The sequence below is a fragment of the Struthio camelus genome, chromosome 9, assembly GCF_040807025.1.
Source record: "Struthio camelus isolate bStrCam1 chromosome 9, bStrCam1.hap1, whole genome shotgun sequence".
In the NCBI taxonomy this organism is placed as follows: Eukaryota; Metazoa; Chordata; class Aves; order Struthioniformes; family Struthionidae; genus Struthio; species Struthio camelus.
The window spans coordinates 28,936,977-28,960,426 of NC_090950.1; the positions used below are offsets into that span (position 1 = coordinate 28,936,977).

The following is a 23,450-nucleotide window of genomic DNA, read 5'->3' on the forward strand; positions in this document are numbered from 1 at the left end:
ACAACGCTGAATGATACATAATTTAAGCATTATTACTCACATTTTATAACTGAGGAAATTTAAAAAGCAACAGGGTTCATATACGTGTGTTGGCAGTAGCTTTGATGTAGTCCCTGTTTAAGATTTTTCCTGTCCCCTAACCACAGATTAGCTTTTTGTTCCCCCCCACCCCAGAGAAATTGAAACAGATGAATGGGTGTGCAAACCACAAAAGCTTCAAGGGAAAAGGACAGGTCCTGAAGGGTGTTAGCCAGGGCCTTGTTTTACCCCTTTCCCTGTCTCCTTTCTGATGATTGCTTGTATGTACATGGCAGTATGAAATACGCCCCACTTCTCAATTCCAGTAAGCAGTCCTCTACGCTGACATCACACTATCTCTCTGGACTACCTGTAAATCTTTGATTCTTAGCAAGATATCAAAATTCTCCACCAAAGAGTCTCTTACACTACTTACCATTAACTTAAGAATGACACAGAATATATCACCTAGACCTAAAGTACTAGCTTCAAATTTTGCTTTTTACCTGATGACTCTATACTTCATCATAATTATAAAACTACCTAACAATTCACTGCCTCCCAATGGCACACACTTCAGTCTGTGGCATGACCTTTGCTATTTATGTCATAAAGACCGAGATAATTAATTTTTTATGGTCCAAAACAGCATAAATGTATCACAAGCTCTCTCACTACTTTTCTTAATAGTAATAAGGATTTGTTTTACCTATCCACTTACAAATTACTGGTTTAAGGATATTAAGATTTCTGCTACATTAAATAGATCGATTTCTCTGTTTTCTTTGCAGTTCTGGACATTCCAGATTTCCTTGCAAAAAAAAAAAAAAATAGAGTAAGTATCTCTGCTAATACTATAAAAGTAAGAGATTGCATTTACTGTGATATATAGAAATCTGGTGCTAGTCTCACTTTCTAAAAGCCGTACAAACAGAAGGAAAGATGCTTATAAACACCTCACAGCCTGAACAAAGAGCTCAAAAAAAGAAGCTTCATAAGTGATATTTTACACATGAGAAACAGATAGACTAAGCTAAATATATTAAGTCTTGCAGGAAGTCTATGGCAGTATCATAAACAGAACTCCAAGAACAGCTAAGCAGAAGCTTATTTTTCTTTTACTAAGGATAAACTCAAAGTACCATTATGGCTTTTAAACTGGCCTATGAATTCAGGGAAATTCACATCCTAATGTGAGTAAACAACCTGCACTGCTGAACATGGATGTAGTTATAAGAATACTGTATCATGGCCACAGCACAGAACTGCTCCAGCTTGCTTTAGGTGAGAGAAGGTTACAACAGACATGAGATAATCTTCCATTTCCAAAAAGGAAATTTCTCCAAAGCCTTTTTGCTGCAGAGGCAGCTAATCAGCACACCATCATTGAATGCTTTCTGACATATGTATTATTGCCAGACACATTTAAACAAATTGCGACGCGGGAGTTTATATATCTTAGTGAAGTGCTCACCGTTAGACTATTTGGCATCAGATAATAGTAAAAAACCCAAACCGTACACAAATTAAGGATTTTCTTCCTGACTAGTCTTCTGAAAAGCTCTTCACGTGAAATAACCGAACTAAAAATATTTTTAATTATTTAGTTGGACAGAAGATAGAATAGGTACATATACAGAGACAAATAAGATCTATACTGTTTATTTATCATCAAACTTTTTGTTGCATGCTTGAATAAAGTTTGCATTACCAGTTTTTAAGTGAGACTAATTCTCTTAATCAAGGGAAACGTTCTTTGAGGCAAAAAGCACCAAGTTTGAGCTTAGTTTTTAAATACATGCTTAAATTCCATTGATGCCAATGCATAAAGTTAAACTGTGCTGAATCAAAATTCCAAGTATGAATGAACAACAACAAAAAAAAAACAGTTAAGATTTTTTCCCCCCTCCTTCCACACAACTTCTAGTCTGGAGAAAGTCATAGTAAGGTACCACATACACACGTGCAGGAAAAAGGGAGAGAGTCAGCGAGGTGGGAGTGAGTGGGTAGGTAGAGGCAGAGGATGGAACAATTTCTTCTAGGGGCAGTGCTAGCTTACAATATTTGCGAAGCTCTGGCTTTTTCACAGTGTATCAGTTAGTACCAAATAAGGGAAGATGTTCTAAAGGAGACTGAATGTCTGTAGGAGAAGGCTACAGAAAAGCATTCTGATCGAGCCTTGCCAGCCAGTGCGAAAAAGACTACCTATTTTTATGTTTTATTCTTACTTGTCCGAGCTGAGAGGTTTGGGGTAAATTCTTCAACTCAATTATTTTTGTACTTCTGGTACAAGCATATAGTTTCCTACTGAAAACTGGATATCTAGCTCTAAATAAGCATTCTAGTCATAATGGTTGCAGCTTCCCTGATTCCACCTTACTTAAGGCTGTATTACTTTCTGGCTTTATGCTTTCTCATGCCTCTTCATGCAGGTGTTGATCCAATGAACAGATAAGCACTTATTATGGTGCAGCATGTTCTCAACTCTTTCTTCACTAAGATTTGACAGCACTGCATATTTTGTTGGATTGCAACAGTGTAGGATTATAGAGCATTTTTTAAAATGCTCTATACCCTATTCACAAACATACTTTAAGTAAAGGAAATGAAGTCGAATGTTATATAACGTATGTTCGGGAAATTAAACAATTTCCATGAATATCGGACTACTTAGCATTCTTCCTCAGAGTCATCAGCAGTACAGTCTCTCCCAGCTGTTCTGCATCAGTGAAGTCTAGTTAAATAACACTGTATCAGCTGAAAAGGGAGTTGAAGTTCACATTCAGCAATCTTTTAAAAAAAAAATAATCAAAAACCAGTTTCAGATGTTACTGTATGCATTTTGCATTTACTGGCTACCACATGAACCAAAAAAAAAAAAAAAAAGGAAATAGAGTTGTTAAAATTATTTTCACCAACAAGCACACAGATGTCAAGACCACACAAGTGGATTTTTTGTTTGAGGGCCAATCAGTGACAAAATACTGCTGTATTCTGATGAAAAAAGCAAAGATAAAATACAGCAGTATTTTATCATAACTCAAATACATCAACACACTCTCTCTCCTACCAGGTGATCAAAGAATCAGCACAAATACACAAATGCTCTCCTTGTTATAACCGCCTCTTGAAAAAAGAAATGTGTACAATAAATGATCTCTTGCTACAGAGGTTTGTCATAGTCTTGTTTTTTTTTTTTTGTTTGCAACTGTTCTTCTCAAAAAAGAGGATGCACCAGAACACTAAATGATGCAGCGATTCTTCAAAAAAAATGAAAGACACCAGTACCTTTGTAAGAGATATTACCGCACAGTCACACCCATGTGCATCATGTTATTTGGCTATTTTTATGATAACTTCATTTTAAGCCTACTTCTCTAACCATACGTATACTACTTTACTTGAACACCTACTCCATTCAGTTTGACGTTCCTTTGTGGTTCTCCTTGTACTTCTGCTCTGGGTACTGACATATGCCTGTTTTGTCTGTGGGCTTCTTTTGTTTTTGGATGCAGTTCTGTAAAGAGCTTGAGTTTCTTGGAACCACCTTAAAAGAAGGGCTCTCCCCTCTGCTTCTGATTTTAATGTATTTTTATGCACAGCATGATCATTTGGAACAACTCCTTTCTTCCCAACACCAAATGATTTTTCACCTTGAAATTTAATCTCTGAATGCCTTCTATCACTTCACTCATTTATTACTTAAATAATCCAGAGGTATTCCAGAAATGCTTCATTCAGTAGTTAGCCGCATGGAAGTCATAACTACTGCAATTCCTGGGAAACTTTCTTTCAGAATTTCAGAAAGCTTCCGTAAATATTTTGTTAGCCAAAAATTCAGTCCATCCCACCTCCACAACAGACCCCGATCAGCTCAGTGCAAGGGTAACGTTTTGTCCTATAGTCAGCATAGATTCAGTAGTGCTCCTGTACACAGGCAGAGAGGAAAAAAAACAATTTAAATTAGATTTAAAGAAAAATGTCCATAGGCTAGAACACAAGATTGATTGTGACTGTAGCTTTTGCTTTTCTCCAAGCATAAGGCTGGAATGACTAAGAGAAAGGAAGTAGAACAACATCGCCCCCTCACACCCACAAACTCTGAACTATTCAGTTCATCACATATGCTTTCCAAAAAACGCAAAAGGGGCAAGCATCCTCTATAAGCCAAGATATTTTGAGATGCTATATTGCCCAAAACAGAGTTCACAGAAATAAAATTCCATGAATATTGAAACAGCAAGAAGAATTGGACTCAAAGTAGGAAGGTGCCAAAAAAACTCAATGAAGGGTCAAATTCTAGTATCTTGTACATGCCAGACAGGTTTAAAAAACAAAACTAAAAAAGGCTGTTTCCTTGTCTTTTACATCTATACAGATTTATACATAAACTTTCCTTATGGCTTTTAAAATCCAGTGACTTTACAAAATAAAACTGTGATGTATTGCCCTTAGCTTCTCACGCACACAGAGACTAAACTAAGTCTACTCTTGGCTACATGCAAGCTAAACACCAAAGGCGCTGAAAGCAAATGAGAAAAACTACTGATTCCTTCTGATGAGGGAAAAGCTTGGGGAGACAAGCAAATGTGGTAGCAGGACTGACTACATTCGCTCCTTTTGAGAAGAGCACCTGTAAGAACAAAGAACAACAACAACAAAAAACCCAAAACAAAAAAAAATACACACCACACACAGCCCACAACACACACAAAACCCACACCACTACACAAGAAATGTTTATGTTGTATGGACAAATTTGATGAAAGTTTCAGCATCTACTGCTTTGCTAGTCAGTAAACAAGATTACTGCCTTTATTCTAGATACTGTCTTGTTGATACACATAAGAGGGAAGGGCTGCATAAATAATAATCATTTAAAAAAATTCAACACAACTCTCCCTACTTACAGAAACCAGCAAACACTAGTTGAGCAAGGGAGACGCACTGAGCAGTTAGCAAGATCCTTAGCTGTCCACTGAGCGCCAGGCAGTCATTGTCACGGCTACACTAAAGGATGTGCAAAGGTACACAGCAATAAGGAAGAGCTCCTTGACTTGAGGCTTGCCTCAGGCCTGCTGTCCTGGAATAACAGGGGAACGTGGCTGCTATTACAAATCATAAGATTCTTACAAACCCATTCGGTCAGTTTTTACTGCAGTATGATATTGAATCATTATTTCAATCCTTTCTGCTTTGTGCAGGAATCAAATCTTGCGCTTTTTTTAATTTCAAAAATTAGCAAAAATTGCATCTCCAGCTAACGTTACCTGAGCAAAGCATTCTCACACCTAGAACTCTGCAGCTTTACCTCTAACAAATCCCACAAAAGTAACATGGCACTTCCTCCACTCACTTTGTTCATGGCCCTCTATCACTCAGCTGTTCTCTTCCTTCAGCACGAGAACTTACACAAACAGCACACTGTGAAACAAGGCTATAACCTGCGTTGACTTAGCCTGAGAAATAATTACTTTTACGTGACAAGTAAGAATAAGCAGGTACACAGGGGATGGCAGTGCAAAGGCTAACCGTTATAACCAAGCATCTAAATGTGAAATCTACACCTTATCTACAACTACAAGGATCTGCTTACTTAATCCACTAGAACACGTATATACGTGGAATTAAGATACAGGAGAGTCCTCCTGAAAGTGATATTTAGGAGGTGTTAAAAGAAAGTAACAATTCCAGAATAACAGATAGGCTACCCATGGTATGTTACTGCTTATAGCCATGAGGATATACCCAAGGAAAATGGGAGAACAACTAAGTGTCCATAAATAGTTTAAAGATACAGCTATTATGGATAATGCAAGCAGTACATGAAGATACCTGCAAAGTAGTTTGGTTATTAGAGAAGTGATGACAACCATGTTAAATTTAACGTGTTTCAGAATCAGGCACTTAAATACTGTCTCTGACAGGTATGTTATAATCAGCCTGCAAGTCAAGTGCTTCATGGTAGGGCATATATTTGTTTTCTGTGTTGCAAAAAATGCTTATACTCAATAAACAAAGGCAGCTTAATAAGCCTATGTGAGCTTCTGACCTTGTCAGATGGAGGTTCTACAGATATATGTTCAATCATTAAGCTTGTTTGATTTTGTTTATTTCAGGAGACATGCAATGACGTTCATATTTCAATCTACATGAACATCAGTAATAAAGTTATGGGATTTTATCACCATCTGTCAATTAGGGAGTCAGCGCCTTCTGGAGCAGGAAACTGAAGTCAATTTCATCAGAAAACAGCACAGTACTGTGGTATTTAAGGGTTAGTATATAGTACCTAAGACAATGAAGGGTCATTTGATAAGAAATGTTCAGGACATACTAAAACCATGTTCTCAAATACATAAAGCAAGCCATGCTTCTCAGGATATGTTATGGCCCCACAACATCAGCAGCTTCTAGAAAGCCGGAAAAGAGTACTGCAAACTTTCACACTGACAATTTCTAACATCAAACCCCAAATGTTTTTAAACTTTCAGAGAACTTGGCACTAAGTCACTAACCTGCTGATGCATTTATGCAGGCCAAAGATATCTTAATTGAGCTTCCTCAAGCATAATCCCTCAGCTCCAATTAAAAAATAAAAGGAGATGCTGGAAAGCTATGTCCAAAATATTTAAATTTGAGTAGCCTAAAGCAAGCATCTAAATTCATGTTTAGACAATTAAGGAAAGGTGTTCTTATTTCAGACACTCCTACTGTAAGACCTGCCATTGTGCTGACCCACGTACAACTCCTATATTTGTTTCTTCTTCTGTCCAGAAAAAAGAAAAGTGTTAGGAATTCTTCAGCAAAGTGTTTTTATCTGTGCCAATTACCATGTGCTCCACAAAGAATAAGCTGTAAATAAGAAAGAATAAAAAAAAGGTCTGGGAAGGGGAAAAATCTGAAGTACTGAGAATTTGGGGATTCTAAAGGTTCAGAATTGATGGTCTGCAGACAGATCTCCTTAGAAGGTCAACAACTAGCTGTGGGCAGAGAGCGCGCCTCCAGGCTAGAGAATGAAATACTGCTTTGGATCTGCTTTCAACAGATCAAAAAGGTCTACCTGTCAAGTCCCTTAGACGCAGCATAATCAGGTGCACAATGATATATATGTGGGTTTCAGTGAGGGTTGCGAGTACTGTGCACTTCTTGGAATGAGATCACTTGCATGAAAGCTGGACTTACGGTAAAGATGTTGACCTCAATTTAGTATTGACAAGAATAAAAGCGGCTGAAAGAATGAATGTGTTTCATTTCAGAAGCATCAAATATGCTTATTTTGCTATTATATCATAACTTCGCATATACAATTTGCATAACAAATTAAAACTCAACATACCAAAAGAGAAAACCAGGAAAACGGTGATTGGATCTCAATTTCTTCTCTCTTTTTTTATTTTGCAAATAATTTAAAAGTTTCAGGCATTTTCTTCTATTCAGAAATGAAATGACTAGATTACCCACAAGAACAGAATTGTAGCTTGCAGTCCAGTCTTTTAAAACAAGGAGCAAGAACAACAAAAAGGTTCATATAGGTGCCTCAAAAAGACTTCCATCCCTACCCCTACTCCCCCAACAATACAGTCAGCACTACTGATAACCTGTTTTTGATAACCTAAGATGTTGCCAGATTCTTTAGTTCAACCTTGTGAAGAATCCTGAAAGCTGATTTAGGCTCAGGTCACAACAGCTGACCAGCAGCTGTACTTCATTACAGAAGCAGAGACCTGAGACAGTGCCCAGCAGTGGGAACCTGCTCTTAGGACTGCTTTTACTATGGAGAAGAAACATGCTGAGGCATTGGGGGAAAAGAGGGGCAAAGGCGGCGAGGCCTTAAGAACCAATTTCAACAAGTTACACTTTCTGATTTTTTTTTTTCCTCTTTTCAAAAGAAAAATCTAGTACTCCACTTGCAATGAAACCACCAGCTAGGGAAGATGCTCCAAATGAGACAGGAGCGTTATTTTTCCTCCCTCAGATTTACTTATGGATAGGTTGGGAAAGGTGGAAAGGAAAGGTACAATCCGATGCTGTATTAGTCTTCTACATCAGAAGCAGCACAGATAGCACACTGCAATGAATTATATTAGATACGGGAACAACTACTTGCCTGCTTGCACTGCAAATCCTGTTATTTACACTAAGTTACATATTCTGTTATTTTACTGCGAAATTCAGTTGACCAGCAAGCTCCCAGAAACTAGCTCCCAAGTATAATTTAATTACAAAGGCAGTAGCTAAGTTTCACCATATGCAGCTGCCAGATACAATCACTGCAGTTTAAGTCTAAAGGCGACATAACTGCACGTACTGGAGCGTAGTTTTACAAGTGATGAAAGCTGTCATTTAGGTCACAACTATTGCTGTAATGGATTATGATACTACAGTTTCAGCAGAACTTAAAAATATTAGTATATTTTGTGAAAGCATTTATAGCCAGGAAACTTGGAATATGTTTCAAGTGCCTTACACTTTTTCTTGCAACTCTATACATAAAGTAACTCGAGATATGTTACATTAAACTATATATTTAGTTGGGCATTATACAAGACCTCACAGACAATTTTAAACCTTAAAATGTTGGAAGACTGAAAGACAACGAATTAGGGATTTAAAGGAATGCAAACAGAATAAGGAGCCCTTCACTGTTCAGTGATTCACAAGAATAGGGAATACTGCACGGAAAGTACCTTAAAACTGTTTCTCTTTGGAAGAGACTTTTGCCAAATTCGATGTCAGAAGCCTACCAACTGGCTCAGGAAGTCTTTAAAAGGCCTTCAATAAAATGCAATGAAGAATGATAGTCTTTAAATCACTCCAGAGTACAAGGCATATAGTGGCTGTGAAACAGTGCGACTCAAAAGTTCAAAGCAGATAATTCTTTAATATGTTGTTTAGTTTCCTTTACAAGGACTTCAGAGGGAAAGGGATCAGACCATGGATATAACTACATGTCAAAAAGGTTAAACAAGTTTAATTAAGTGTATCAAGATTTGAGAAAAGGACTCTGTGACTTCCTAAAGTGAATGCAAGCGTGACATACAAAACAGCTCGCTTTCTTACAAAGCAATATTGGCTTCAGGCTTGCAGTCAACATCAGACTCCATTTACGTTTAGGTAACGTCACTATTGTCAAGAGAGTTATTACTCATTTATGTTACCACTACTTAGATCAGAATTGGGTTCTTACAGTACAGAAATAAGATTTCTTTAAAAATAATGCGATTTAAGCCAAAAATTATAAAGTAAATGTTACACCCAGATTAATTACGAATGGCAACTCATCATTGCAAAGATTGGTATAACTGGCAGCCATTGTTTGTCTGATGCTTTTCAGCTTCGTAGTCCATTTCGACACACAAGACAGAAGACTGCAGCAGCCACAGAGACTGGTGAGCTTCCAGCCAGCTACAATTACTCTTAGAAATAATTGCATGTATCAGATAGATTGTCATGACAGCCACAGTCCTGACAGCCAACTGACAGAGCAGTAGGCAACGCTGGGCCACAACAGCTCTCAGGCACAGCAGCTTGCCAGCACAGCTCCCCAGGCCACCCCAGCAGCCTGGCACCTCCCGTGCTGGCAGCAGGTCTGATGCCGGCCAGGGGAACTGTGCTGGTAGGGGTGCCAAAGCCATTATCATCCACTTAATAGAGCTGTACTGGCAGAGCATCCAAAGCAGGACAGGACCTATGAAGGACTGTATTTTTAAAGCCCATTGAAAGAGCTGTTTTAGAAAGTGTGCTGAGCCTGACCAATGTAGCCATTGGTGCTACAAAATCAAAATGAAGCAGCCTACAAAGGTGGTCTTGCATAAAAACTTCAAGGAGAAAAAGATGAAAGAAGAGTCAAAGAAAGAGTAGTTATTTCTTAAGCAGAAAAAGGGAGTCAGTCAGTCAGCATATATTTAATCGAAATGTGTATCTTTGAGACAAAATGTAACACTAATATGTAAGCTTAACCACTTCAAATATTTCTGTAAGATAGCATTATAATGTCTCTCATAAAATACACTTTTTTCCTGAAAACTACAGAATGAGCTGGCTGCAAAATTCAGCTAGTAGCAAGATTTTTCTCTCTGCTTCAGAGTGGAAAATTCCAACAAAGGCATGAAGACTTAACTTTTAATGTGAAGGATGCTGATCACTGATCTTCCCTAAGGAGTGAGAAACACTGAAAGAGCACCTGCAGAAGAAAATTAAACCTCTTCTTTCTCCTGTCCTAAAGTCAGTTCTAATTCTTACCTCTTAGGCTTCGCCATAGCTTTCTGCTCCGCTAGTAGTTTCAAACATTTTCATTTACTTTTCTCATCTCCAGGATTTCTTCAAATCCACAACTCCAAATTTATATACCTTCCACTTGGGAGCAGCTCTGCAAATACGCAAAAATGAGAAAGCAACCAGGGCAGCTGTCTGTGGGCCATGATTACAGATACTAGGAAAGGCAGTAGTTCAACTTACGTATCTGGATGCAAGGAAAAAGCAGCTAACATTGATAGCAAACAGAGCTGCCGCTAAAGTCCCCCTTTTTCCCCCCCTCTATCTCCTCATTCAAATCGTTCTTCCCTCTCACTTCTTCCCTAGCATCCATGAACTTACCAGCTTAAAAAGACTGCAACTACTCATACTGTTCTAACCTGATGAGCAGGCACGATATGAAGGCAAAAAACAATTTCAGCACCACCCTACATGTCTTATTCCAATTGCTCATCACAGAGAGAACATTTGGAACAGCAGCAGCTTTAAGGGATAAATGGGAAAGTGGGAAACAGAAGGAGAAAGAGATAGGAAAGAAAAAACAATCCCTGTTGTGCAGTTATCTTGTCTACAAGAGAGAAGATATGCAGCAACTGAAGACAACAAGGACTACTTCCTCAGAGGCAAAAAACAAGGCTCATTTCACTTGGGAAAAAAAAAAAACCCCACGCAGAATGAAACATCACTAGATAATCACATCTTTGTTCTGATGGTTTTGCTTATCCTGGCCTTTAAGACCTACGGCTGTTCATAAATCCCTCTTGGCCCTCTGTGGACACAGCAGTTCAGCATAAAGTCCAGGATTCAAGCTGTGCCCGGAAGGTGGAATCTGGCCTTGAAGTACATTTCTGGGGATCACTGTTCAAGCCTCATTGGTTTGTGGTTATGAAAACTGATGCTTTTCCAAGCATTCTCTCTACGATAAGCTATTTAAATGACACATGTATGGAAACAAATTTGTTTTAATCTCTCTTATTCTCCCACACAGAGAAGTTGGTATCACATTAGCTCTGACTGGAAAGGCTACAGCACTGCAGACAAGCGAGCAAACACAAAGCTCCCAAGAACAATCAATCCATTTCTGTTCTTCACTGGCTCACATCTATGCAATCTCCCTATGGCTGTACGAATGCATTCAGGCTGTTTCACTCTTGAGAAATTTTTTTAAAGGTTTTTAAAGAGTAAATTGTTATAGTTTTTGAGAATTCCAGCACCTTACAGAAAGGAATCAACCCATATCTAATATCCATAACGAAAAGCAAATGCTGAAGTCTCACTGTCCACATCACACACACACACTCTTCCAAAACGCAATACTTGTTTTCCAACCAGTCTTAGGTATTTCGTCTAGGGCTTCCTGTGGCAAGTCAACATTAATTCTATCCTTTGTTAAGAAGGCTGTACTACTAACCCAATTTTTTTGCATTATATGCTATGATTCATCTACATGAAGTATTTTACATTGGCAGGTAATACATATCCTTGTTAAAAATATTAGGCTAATAATCTTAATTAGCTTGGCTTTGAAAAATAAATAGGTTAACTTGAACGCTTGGGCTGGCATACAAGTCCTCCATGGATTATCTGAGTTTTAAGTCTAAATGAGGAGGTTAAATAAGTGAGGTGGACAGCCGTGCCTCAAAGCAAGAGCAAGCACACTTGCAAAACCGGATTTTGACCCAATCTGTGCTGGCCAGTTCCATTAACATAACCACATCAGAAAAGATATTTTAAATCATTATACCTCTGCAGGAAATTCATTATCATTAGCCAACAACCAACCAGAATGCACTGCCTCATACAGATGTCCTGTAGCTGGTGCTATGTGCTAAATTGTGCTCGAAGCACACAATTTTCTTTTTCTTTCCTTTTTTTTTTTTTTTTTTGGTTAGTCACTCACTTGAGACCAATTATTTTACTGGTTCCAATTACACCCCAACAGTATGGCAACTCCAGTCACATAGAGAATCTGTTAGCTCTCAGAGAAGCACACAGAAATCAACCATACACCTTGTGGGAACTGGCACCAGGCTGCATACTTCAGCCACCTCCGCATCTCATCATCAGAAAAATTGTATCATATTGATAGACTGCACACTCTATTTAAAATTATGGTAAGCTTTGGGGGACAAAAATAGGCATGCTGGATTTAAACGGAGAAACATTATTTGTGGATGATATTAAATTATCCGCTTAAATTAAGTTCTTAATGTATTTCTTCTCTGTTCAAAATCATCCAACACGGCTTATAAAAGCACTCTAAGTGAGGAATACTGCTCGAGGATTTGTTGTTTTAAGCAGTAAACTGACTGTGTACAGGTGGAAGCAAATTATCTGTAGCAAGTGCCTAATCCTGTTTGACTTTCAGTGGCATGGATTTCTGCATGGCTTAACGAGCAAACAGTAATCAGCTGAGACATCAGCTTGGTACTTGTATTTATAAAAATAGAGAAAGAAGCTGACCACAGCAAATATCAAGTCACAAATGGGACACATCTTTTCTAGCTCCCAGAGTCCTCGGTAACCTAGCCCAGTAATAATAATGGAATAAAAGGTCAATATATGTTTTTCCCTTATGCTAATTAAAAAGGCTAGACCTAAAACATTACAAACTTCACCATACAGAAAAGATCATAAAATCTGCACACATTTACTGTAGTTACTAAATACAATACAAGTGATGTCAGACAAAAACATGCACTTGCTTTGCCTAGTTAAGATTTAAATATATGTCTGTGTATATATCCAGAAATGAATAGCCCAACATTTGTTTTCCCAAGATTCACTAGGTTTCAAGAATTGTTACTATACGTTAGGAGGGGCAGCAAAAAGCCTAGTAAGAAAAAAAAAAAAAGGATTAAGAAAAACTCAGTGCAGCACGACTTGAAAACATACTTTATCACAGCTGTAATTACAAGCCTGAATGGTCACAGCTGATCCCTAACCTCAAGCACTGCTTACATTCTCATTCAGTGAGTCTGCATTACAAAAAAAATGTTCTGTGACCTTATTAAACAAACATTTCCACGTACTTATTTTAAAGGTGCTACTAGTCTAACCTGTAGATATAGAGCCAGACCATGATGTTATAAAGTTAGGCATTAACCATCTCAAAGCCATCAGGTCGTTCACATATTCCTAGGTCTCACCACTGTCTTTTGCTAAAGCGTTTCAGGAAGGGAACTAGAACCATATTCACCTGCTACTGAACATATGCCACTCACCAATCCCTCTAACAATCACTGAGCTTACTTTACCCAGGAAATAGGAATTTATTTCCATTTAATATCCGGATCAAACTGTGGATTTCTCAGATAATTTGTTTTACGATATTATTGATGAATTGTCAAAAAGAGAGGTCTAGTTGGTTACTGTGAAATGCAAGCTTAGTGAAAGCTTATTGTGAAAGGCAAGTAGTGCCTTTCAAAAAACTAGGAGCATTTTTTTCCATCAAAGTGATTTTCTTTTAAGCTTGACTGCCATTCCAGTTCAACTGTAAATTCTTTAATGCAGGTGCTTATTTTTGTAATTTGATTAACAATGATGCCAGTTGAAGCGGCCAAGTATTAAAGTGACATGGATTTAAAAAGCTCAGTAAAAGTGTGAGTTTGGGGCTCTTTTATTCCGGTTCCTATCTTTTATATATGTACAGGAGGGAAAAGCTAAAAAAGGACTTAAAATAGTATTCCGATTCCATACTTAAGAGTGAATGGGACAAGAACCATGTCAAATTGCAGTAACAACATATCAGGCTAGATTTTAGCGATGGCATTTTACTGACAAAGACAATAAAACTCTGGAATAGATTGCCTAGGGAAGTCTCTACCATTAGATGTCTTTAAGAACATTAGACAAACGTGTCACAAGTCAAGATATGGTGGACCGTGCCTCGGAAAAGTGGATAAACTAGATGAGTAGGTTTCAAATTCCCCTTATACATCATACATACCTTCCCCCCTCCCCCCAAAAGCTGAAAGAGATTTATATATACATGAATATAATACACACACATACATCCACACATATATGTGTACATACACACACATGTACATCCCCACCATATACATTCTCTTGTCCATATACATTCCCACATGCATCCCACAGACCCAATTTAAAACCCACTGAACTACATGCTCCTTAAATCCTGAAGAATAAGGGTGAAAATAGGCTTCTTCTGCCTAATTAGTAATGACCTCACATGGAAGGGGGATAAAAAAAGGCAAGAGAAAAAGGCCATCTAAATATGCTCCTGATCTATGCTCTATGCGTAATTAAACAACTGTAGAGGAAAAATCAAGAAAGGTCCACCTCAGCATATCTTTCAGTCCAATGCTTACAGGGTCTTTTTGGCAATGTGGGCAAGTAAGGTTCAAGTCTCCGAGTGAGGTATAAAAACACTGAAGTAGTTACTGTTTAATAAGTTTTATGGATGACAATTTCTCTTATAAACTGAATTTTGTTTACTATGCATCTTTGCTTTTATTTGAAAGGCCCAAAAAATTAAAGAGTTTTCCCCTATGCACGAATATTCTGAATATTCAGAAAATATTTCAAAACTTCTCAGCTAGTTTTTTTGGCATCCCAACCCATACAGAAAAAGAAAAGTTAATTACACAACCCAACTGTGCACTTAACATCCCAGGACCAAATCACTGCGTGTCCAAAGGAGGCACATTAATAAATATTTTATCTTGCTTTATTAAAAAAAAAAACAAACATGGTTACTGTTTTTCAATAACTAAAGCAATTAGCAATATTACCTTATTAGCAACATGATACTTTTCTTACTTTCTGAAATTAGAACACAGTGGCAAAACCTGTTTGAATTCAACTCAAATACCAGTTTATTGTGACTATGTCCTCTTCCCCCCCCCCCCCCCCACACACACACATACGATGTCAACATTCAGGGCCAGCTTTCTGAGAGCACAGCTCGGCTGAGAACAAACAGAAACAGTCAAGCACATGAGAAAACAAGTCTCTACTCTCATGCCTGAATGGGAGGTGAATATTCCAGAAAATACTATTCCCAATGAGTGTATAAATAATTTTGTAAACCTACAAAAGTACTATTACTATTTTGTAAACCTTTGATTGACACATCTGTTTCCAGTAATGCAAAAAAGAGAGAGATTTTGACATGCTATCAGCTGCCAGAGCTCCATTAAATTGTCATTGCTCACTTGAAATGTATTTGAGTCGAAAAATCTGGTCTGTTCTTCTTTAATAGATATAATAAATATGGACTCAATTCAGTACTCTATATATAAAAAAATATTATCTGTAATGAATTGAGCCCAAAGGCCTAATCGTGCAAGCTGAAAATTTACTATAATAACTTTTATTTAGATTAAAAGGTATTTTGCAAGTTTTAAGATCCTGCCAACCTATCTATGTAGAACTCATGTCCACATAACCCTCTGCCACACACGGATGGGAACTGGCTGCAAATTAGAGTTGAATTCTCAAATAACTGAACTAACCAATAAGGTACGCTAACAAATAGTAACTATAGTAACTATACATATTAGTAACTATATTAAAAAATTATTTATGCGTGTGGACAAGAGGAAGCCAAAACAGTATTTCACTTCCCTATAGTAGCCAGAGAGAATTTTAAAAGGTTCAAATCTGTTGGACCTCTATTAGCTAGAGGGTGACTTGCAAAGCATTATAGCAAGAATCTATTTAATAAGTTTGAAGCTGAAAATGTTGGAACAGATTCTAAACACTCAAGTCATGAACCTGGACCCCAAAGAGCCATAGCACTAGGATAAAAAGAAAGATGAAAAAATGAGGTTCTTATTTGCCTTCCAATTCTGAGCTTTCAGGGTTCGTGTTTTCAACTATTTCCTTACGACAGAGGTTAAGAAACTAACGTAGTCATTTGACTACAAGAACTGGCCTCTTAAGAAAAATTCAAAATATTGGGACAACAATCTCTCTCAAAAGATGTCATTAATGTCTTCATACATGACCAAAGGGTCTTCTCACACATTTGGCCCTCCTTCCCCTGCCCCCCCACCCTCAATTTTGTCTGTAGTTAACTGGCTGGAAGAACTTCCAGGCTTGGTACTGCTCAGGTCTGCAGAACTCTGAGCTTACAAAAAAAAAATTCAAGTGGAATTGTCCAGCATGCATAAGAACTACTGAAAAGCCAAAAAGCTTTAGCCACTAAGTCATTTCTATATTTTGAAAGTCTCATCCTTAATAGGTAAGTTATAATGAAAAATGTGGTATACAGGGAAAGCTTCGATGGATTAAAAAAAAAATACTGAAAGAGGAGTACATGCTGTTAGACTTAAAAGATCATCATATAACTACTAGCAAAGGGGAGGAACAAATAAGAAAAGGGATTTAAATAAGAAGCAAAATAAATGGAAAAAATTAACTGAATGGCATTGGTCAGTTATTGTATCTGATTAATTTTAGATCATCATCAGTCAAACTTCTTTTAAAAATATTTTGAAAGAATGGCTGATTACCTACAACAGCTCAGATAGCAGTTGTCAAATATTAATTACATAAAGAGCCTTTAAAAAGGAAACAGTCAGGAGAATTTGTTATTTCACCCACCTCACTGAAAATTAACTTCCGCCTACTTTATTTCTCAAAGTAACGTGACCACTCAAATGCGGTATAAAACTACCTTTTTGTGTAATGGTCAAGCTTTTAACCACTACTTGCACTACGCAGCACCTTGCTCCGAAAGGTCCTCCATCAACTTAAAGGAGTTCATGTATAGACAAAGACATTAACTCAGATCTACAATGGAAAAGGCTGTTTTGAAGGGTAAGCTGTGCATGCGTAAAACAGCAGGTTTAAACATTTCATGCTGTACTCTAGCTTTTTATTCACATGAAGTCACATTTTTAACTCCCTGCATGATCTGTGTTATTTATTTGGCAATAGGCACGAGACACTGAAAAAACATGAACAGCTTATCCATCAAGATGGTGAATGAAGAGTCCCTAAGCAATGTAAATAAATTCCCAGTCATTTTAAGAAGTTACCATTTCATATATTTTACCTGCTATCTGTTTTCTGATATGCTTGAATATTTACCTCTATTTGGACACTAAGGTTTTCCTTTTATGACTTTTCTAGAGAAACAGAAAAGGACAAAGGTCTATAGTACTGCTTAACCAAAAAAAAAAAAAAAAAATTGCACACACAACACAATCTAAAGTGTACCCAAGTTGTTTGGACTAGACTAGATCAAATCCATATTTACATATTTAATTTTGCTTGCCTGCCATAAGTTCTGTTTCAGAAGTGCCCATCACTGGATAATTCAAATGCTGATAACTGCCATATGAAGCAGGCCTATATGTTTTGAAAATCGTTCAAACTTAAAGAATACATGTAGAAACACTAACACTAAGACTCTACCCCAATGGGCAACTGTGCATCTCAGTCATTCAATACATAAGTATTTAAGAAGTTTCCTTTATGGAATAGAAAACAGTGTAGTACTTTAATGGGTCTCGGACTTGAAATACAGAGTCAGTTGAGAGACTTGAATTCAGCCATATTTTACATACGTGGAGGCTTTGTGCAACCATAAAAAAACCTTTCATAAGTTCATACAATTCTACTTTTGCAATAAAAAAAGTATACTTGAGATGGAGCACATAATCTTTGTGCAACAGTAATGTAACGTACAAAGCTCAAGAGTGGAAGCAAAGACTAACATCTTGGGTGGCTGATACAGGAAAAATTTAGGTACAGAGTGGATGTTTTAGTTTCAGATATGGGACATGGGCGATAAAAAAAGAAAACCCCCTGAAGCCAATTTGGTCTTTAATACTACAAAATCACCAGGTTGTAACCGCTTTATCTCAGCAATCTGACTCCTTTATTCTGGGTTACTGCTCCACTTTTAAACTGCTACTGAAATATCACCAAGCTGTAGGCTTCCCTGCAAACAGACCTAGCTGCATCCCTCTTGTTTTGAAGAGGGACAAAATGATTGCAAATTGTTATGTATTAGCTGTAGACTAGTAAGCCCTAGTATTTCAGTCATGAGTGAAAGGTAGAAAAAAATCCTGCAAAGGATGCAAAAAACTAGTAACTTTTCCTGCCATACACACGTTAGTTACAGTATAATTTAACATGTTAAAGGGCTTTATGAACCCAGCATAGCAAGTTTTCTCCTCAAGTGTAAGTCTTAACAAAATGTATGCATCAGTCTTTAATACGCATAATTTGAGACGTGCTATCAACTCATCAGCTAATCACCTCTAGCATATTAGAACATAGGAAGGTCTTATATGCCATGTATTAGTGTTTGTAGTACTCGTTTGCATTGTCAGATATAGTGTTAAGATTTTTAAAAGCGTCATATATAAAGTAACTGCTACCTAATAGCAAAATGACATGCCCAGTTACTAGAAACTTAAAAACTAACACAGTGGTTCATCCAGTACAGGTACCCAAGATTAACCCAAGCTAAGTCTCATGATTTTCAGTTTTTCAGAATAATAGAAATTAAAAAAATAATCCCCCTCCCAAAATCTTATTCCCACAGAAAGTCATCTCAGGTGGATCTGTTTCAGGGGCTACAGCCCATCACTACTCACAGCATTAAACATTCTAAACTAAATTAAAAATGTAGCAACAAGAAAAATAAGTGATTTCCTTGAGCACTTCCATAGCTTGCATAAAGACATCAATTACCAAAGCTTGTCTTCTAAATTAATGATTCACAGTGATGGATCATTCATGTAAGTTGGCCAATTGAACATTATATTTCGACTCCAGGGAAAAAGCATAGCATGTCCTAATTAACTATGTTTTGCATAAGCAAAAGACAGTCAAAAACATTTTATTACTGTAGTCAAGCAGGTAAAATATGATAATATAAGACCAGTGGCAATTTAAGGGTGAAAGAATCTTCAGTCTCCATAATTCATATTTAAGGCGAACTAGGCTCATGTCGCAAAAGCATGTTGCCTCAAGTAATCTGAAGTAGTTCTAAATTGCTGCTTAAGGAGTATGTTCGGTTGAATGAAATGACTCTAGATCTACTCCATGGAAAAAACTTAAATCTCATGTTAGCACGCTGCCTTCTGCTGTTCCCACAGATTTGTAAGACTTCAACGATGGAACAACTCCTTGTCTCAAAAGGGTATCGAGTATTTTCACAGCCTTGACTGCAATTCCGCTCAACACTGAATTTTTCTACAAGTGAATATGTTCTCTCTTAATCATATTTTCTAAAGGAATACAGTATTCTAGTGGTCTCCTGTAGTCTCTTGAATGCATGCAATGCATATCATGAATAGATACGTACACTACACAGCTTTGATCAGGGCAGTACAAAACACCTCTACAATTCGCAAACACAGTTTCTAGGATTTACAACCGCTGTCTTTCAGACAAAGTGTCAGTCAACCACTGCACTGAAAGATTTGCAAAAACCCCCAGGAAATCTATGGTACCATTTATCCTTAAAGTATCTGATGTGAATGATCTGACATCTCTAAGAAAACTATACCAAGCTGCCCTAGGACAGGAAAAATCACCATGCATGAAGACTATTATGGCAACCTAGTTACCTACCCAGCTATTATATACAACACATTAAAGCTGTTAAAAGTATTATCACATTCAAATTGACCTTTACCTTTAAATAAATCAGATGCCTCACAATCATCACAGGGTTTTAATCTTGTGAGTAGGAAGAGTTCATTTTCATTTTATGCTGGAGAAATGCAGGTTAAGTAGATTAAATAACTTGTCCACTAACAAAACATTGGGGCAGGGGGGAGCTTCCCCCCCCCCCCAAAAAAAATAAAACACTAGGTAATTAATGTTACCTTTTTGCAGCTCCCAGAACAATCCTAGAGCCCAATACAATCCCTAAAAGTAAAAATTTATGTTGTTCTTGTTCTCTTAGTGCTTCGGCTACATTACTGAGGATTCTTCTTAAGCCCTACAATTCTTAAGGAATTAAGTAACAACTCAAAAACCGGATAGTTACATAGATAAAGATTATTCCAAGTTATCACAAAGAAATGAGAAATATGTATAGGAAGGGATGTTAAATTTCAGTTCAGTTAGTCTCTGTCAATCCCTAAATAAGTAGTGGTAATATATAACTATCATACACCTACCGCTTTAGGGCTCTCACTGTCAGGAGAGATACTATTGTATTAGATGTAAGTAGCTCCTCGCAACAATTCCCGCATGCAGATTTGAACCTACGTTGCTTGCCTCTCTTTCCAAAGAACGCAGGATATGCCAGTGTTCTCATTGAGAAACACGCTTCCAGAACTTCAAGAACTTATTTTCATTTTAACTGTGTGAAAGCTCACCCCCTTGAAGGTAATAGGTACTTTGCTGTCACTTCATATATGAAGATCTGGCATCAGTTATCTCAACCTCACAAGTGTTTAGATACCACGTGTAGGTTTTCCTCACTCACTCAAATATGAGAATTTTACCAACAGCATTTTCCTTGTAAACGCAGCATCCTCACAAAATACTTACAGTTAAATTCTTCCTTTTTCACTTTTACTGATGCAAGTTCTCTATCTGCCCTGCCACTCCATACATCCCATAGGACATTTCTGCTTGCTTCTTTTTCTTAGCATCTCCTCGTAAATCTGACATTTTGCTTTCATTACTATTTCAACATACGCACTGCAGGAACAGCAGATGGAAACTGCTAGCTACACATAATACTAAGAAGTATCTTCTGCGCCAGTGGGGACTCCAAAAGCTCCAAAATCCACATCTATTTGTGCTACCATGATATCTTCTATGACTCAGATGCTGGGGAGGACTAATCAACTAAAAGCTCCTCCCTACAGGAAACTGAGAACAGGTACAGCGAGGGTATGAAGTGACTACTCAGGTGATAGCATATTCAGGAGTTGCATTCAGACATGCATGGCGTATGCTTTGAGAACCAGTCCCTAGTAGCGAGAATGAGAACACCTACAGCCAGGAACCGCCACAAACATTGTTTCAGATTGTTTAGTTCTACCAAATACTGTTCAGCTAAGAACATTACTTCACACCTTTCTTAATTTCCAATAGGTATTCAGAGCTCTTCATACATCTGAGCTGGAGTTTGTCAAATAAGGGGCAAGGAAAAAGAGCAGAAAAAGTTACTCTTCAGCCATTCACTGGCATGCTTTGTCTCTAGCTTATAAACAGATTTCTTTCATTCAATAATGAAACCGCTTTGCTTAGCAGTTTATTGCAGTGTTAGGAGGGTAGTAATGGAAGACAGTAAAACTACTCCTGCTTACCCTAGGAAGTAAGCCACAGCAAGTACACCTCATAGTTCACTTCCTTGTGACGGCATTTTCAGTTGGTGGAAGTAAGGAGGTAGACAGTAAGGTAGACAAAGCAGTAAGGACTCACGCGTACACTACAGAAGCACAGAGCGCAACGGGCACAGCAGAAAAAAATGCCAGAGCACATGTAAGCAGTTCTGTACAGCCGTATCGGGGAACCAAAGGAGACTTAAAACAGAAGAGCAGATGAAGAGGGCGGGCCCAACTCTGACACAGAGGAATGACTTAGGACAAAGTCAAAACGTCCTTCCCAGACTTCCACTACTATCATCTACTAAGAACACATGATCCCTATCCTAGGACTCTTACACACCTCTCAACAATACTGCAGGATAGAAGTAAGAATTTTCTTTTAGTTGATAGCACTTCTTATATACTTTATGCTATATTCTTCTTCCCAGCTCAGTTTGCACCCCTGCACTCAAAACATCTTTGGATAGCAAGAAATGGGAGATAAGATACTGCTGAGCAGCGGACTAGATGTAGAGGCATGAGTTCTGTGACTAGACTAATCACTGCCAGAGAGTTAGAGAACAAGGAAAAAAAAGAAGGTAGACTGTAGAGCATATGGTGCTGAAAGAAGACTTTTTTTCTTGTCAGGCCACAGACATGCAGAATTTTAGATCCTTATGTGCCCAAAAGTCTATTCTAGGTTCTTCAACTCAAATGTCAGCTTTGCAAAGTGTTACCGGAATCTTTATTTTTAGAAACATGAAGTCAGTTTTGTTTTTCACTTTTTTTTTTTTTTTTTTAAAAAACACCTGCTGTCTGGAAATTATTGTGAATAAACAAAGCCACTTTGATAAGGAGGTTTTTATTCACCATATGCAAGTACACATGCTTTTAAAGAAGAAACAGAACTACAATAGTTGTTTTAAAAGTTCACATCCAGTTTAATACGTGAACAGTTTATTTTTCTGTAGTACTTGTAGGAATTATTAGACATCTTTTGACTCCCACTAATTACTCTGGTTTTGGCAGACACCAGTGTTTCCTCCTCCTGCTTTTTGAATAAATCTGAAATTAACAACTCAATAAACTGACATATTTACAGTAAAAATAACTTGGCTTCCCTCTCATCTTCCTCCACTTCTCTTTGCCAGATGAAAAGGATATGCATCTACAGTCTTTACATATACCTACAAACTTCTGGGTAGAGACCTAGGTATCTCATTTACAGCAACAGGATGCCAAGTTAAAGATCTGATATTACAGTCAGTTGCTCAGATAATTTTAGTATTTGATTATTATTTTAAAATAGTTTAGAAACTAGAACAAATGCTTTATATAAAAAAAGATCTCTGAGAAGGAAAATATGAGTTGCTTCAGTGACCTGAAATTGTTATGTGAAGTACACAATCATGAAATGCTCCAATAACCGCTTTACTTAAATGCAGAAAAAAAACATTCCAGAAGGGCAGTTTTACTGTACTAATTAAAAAGATACATCTTTTAAAACTTTACACCTGTTTCAATTCTAACCACAGCTTATATAACTGAGATGTATACTGGAAAAGCTGGGACAGAGAACATTACCTTAGACATAGAAACAGCAGTTACTGGAAAATGAGATTTTGCTATATTGTCAAGGAAGGAGGCAGTCTCCAGTGGTGGTGACAGTGAGGCAATCGGACAGGCTGTCTTTAGTAAAATATCTGTGTTTCTAACGTTACCTTGTCAAGGTCAGTTTAAAAAAAAAAAAAAAGGCATTCAAAAGTACGAGGCTAGGTTCTATGGCTTACTCCACAAACTCTGCAGGAGAATCAAGAGGTGAAACAGAATCTCTCTTCAAAAGGTTCAGATGCAAAACGCAACTAGTGAGCAAGTGTTTGGCCAAACTATATTATGAGAAGGCAAGTGAAGTGT

At 37.5% G+C, this 23,450-nt stretch overlaps 1 protein-coding gene across 5 annotated transcripts in view; it reads right to left on the minus strand.

Moving 5' to 3' along the window:
- Positions 1-23,450, minus strand: part of SERPINI1 (serpin family I member 1) — a 55,730-nt gene that overhangs the window by 25,764 nt on the left and 6,516 nt on the right. Inside the window, exon 2 of one of the 5 annotated variants that reach the window (XM_068954962.1) lies at positions 10,264-10,390. The exons of the other annotated variants lie outside the window; for them this stretch is intronic. The gene's annotated coding sequence lies outside the window, so the exon portion shown is untranslated. The remainder of the gene's footprint in view (positions 1-10,263; positions 10,391-23,450) is intronic. 5 annotated transcript variants of the gene reach the window in all.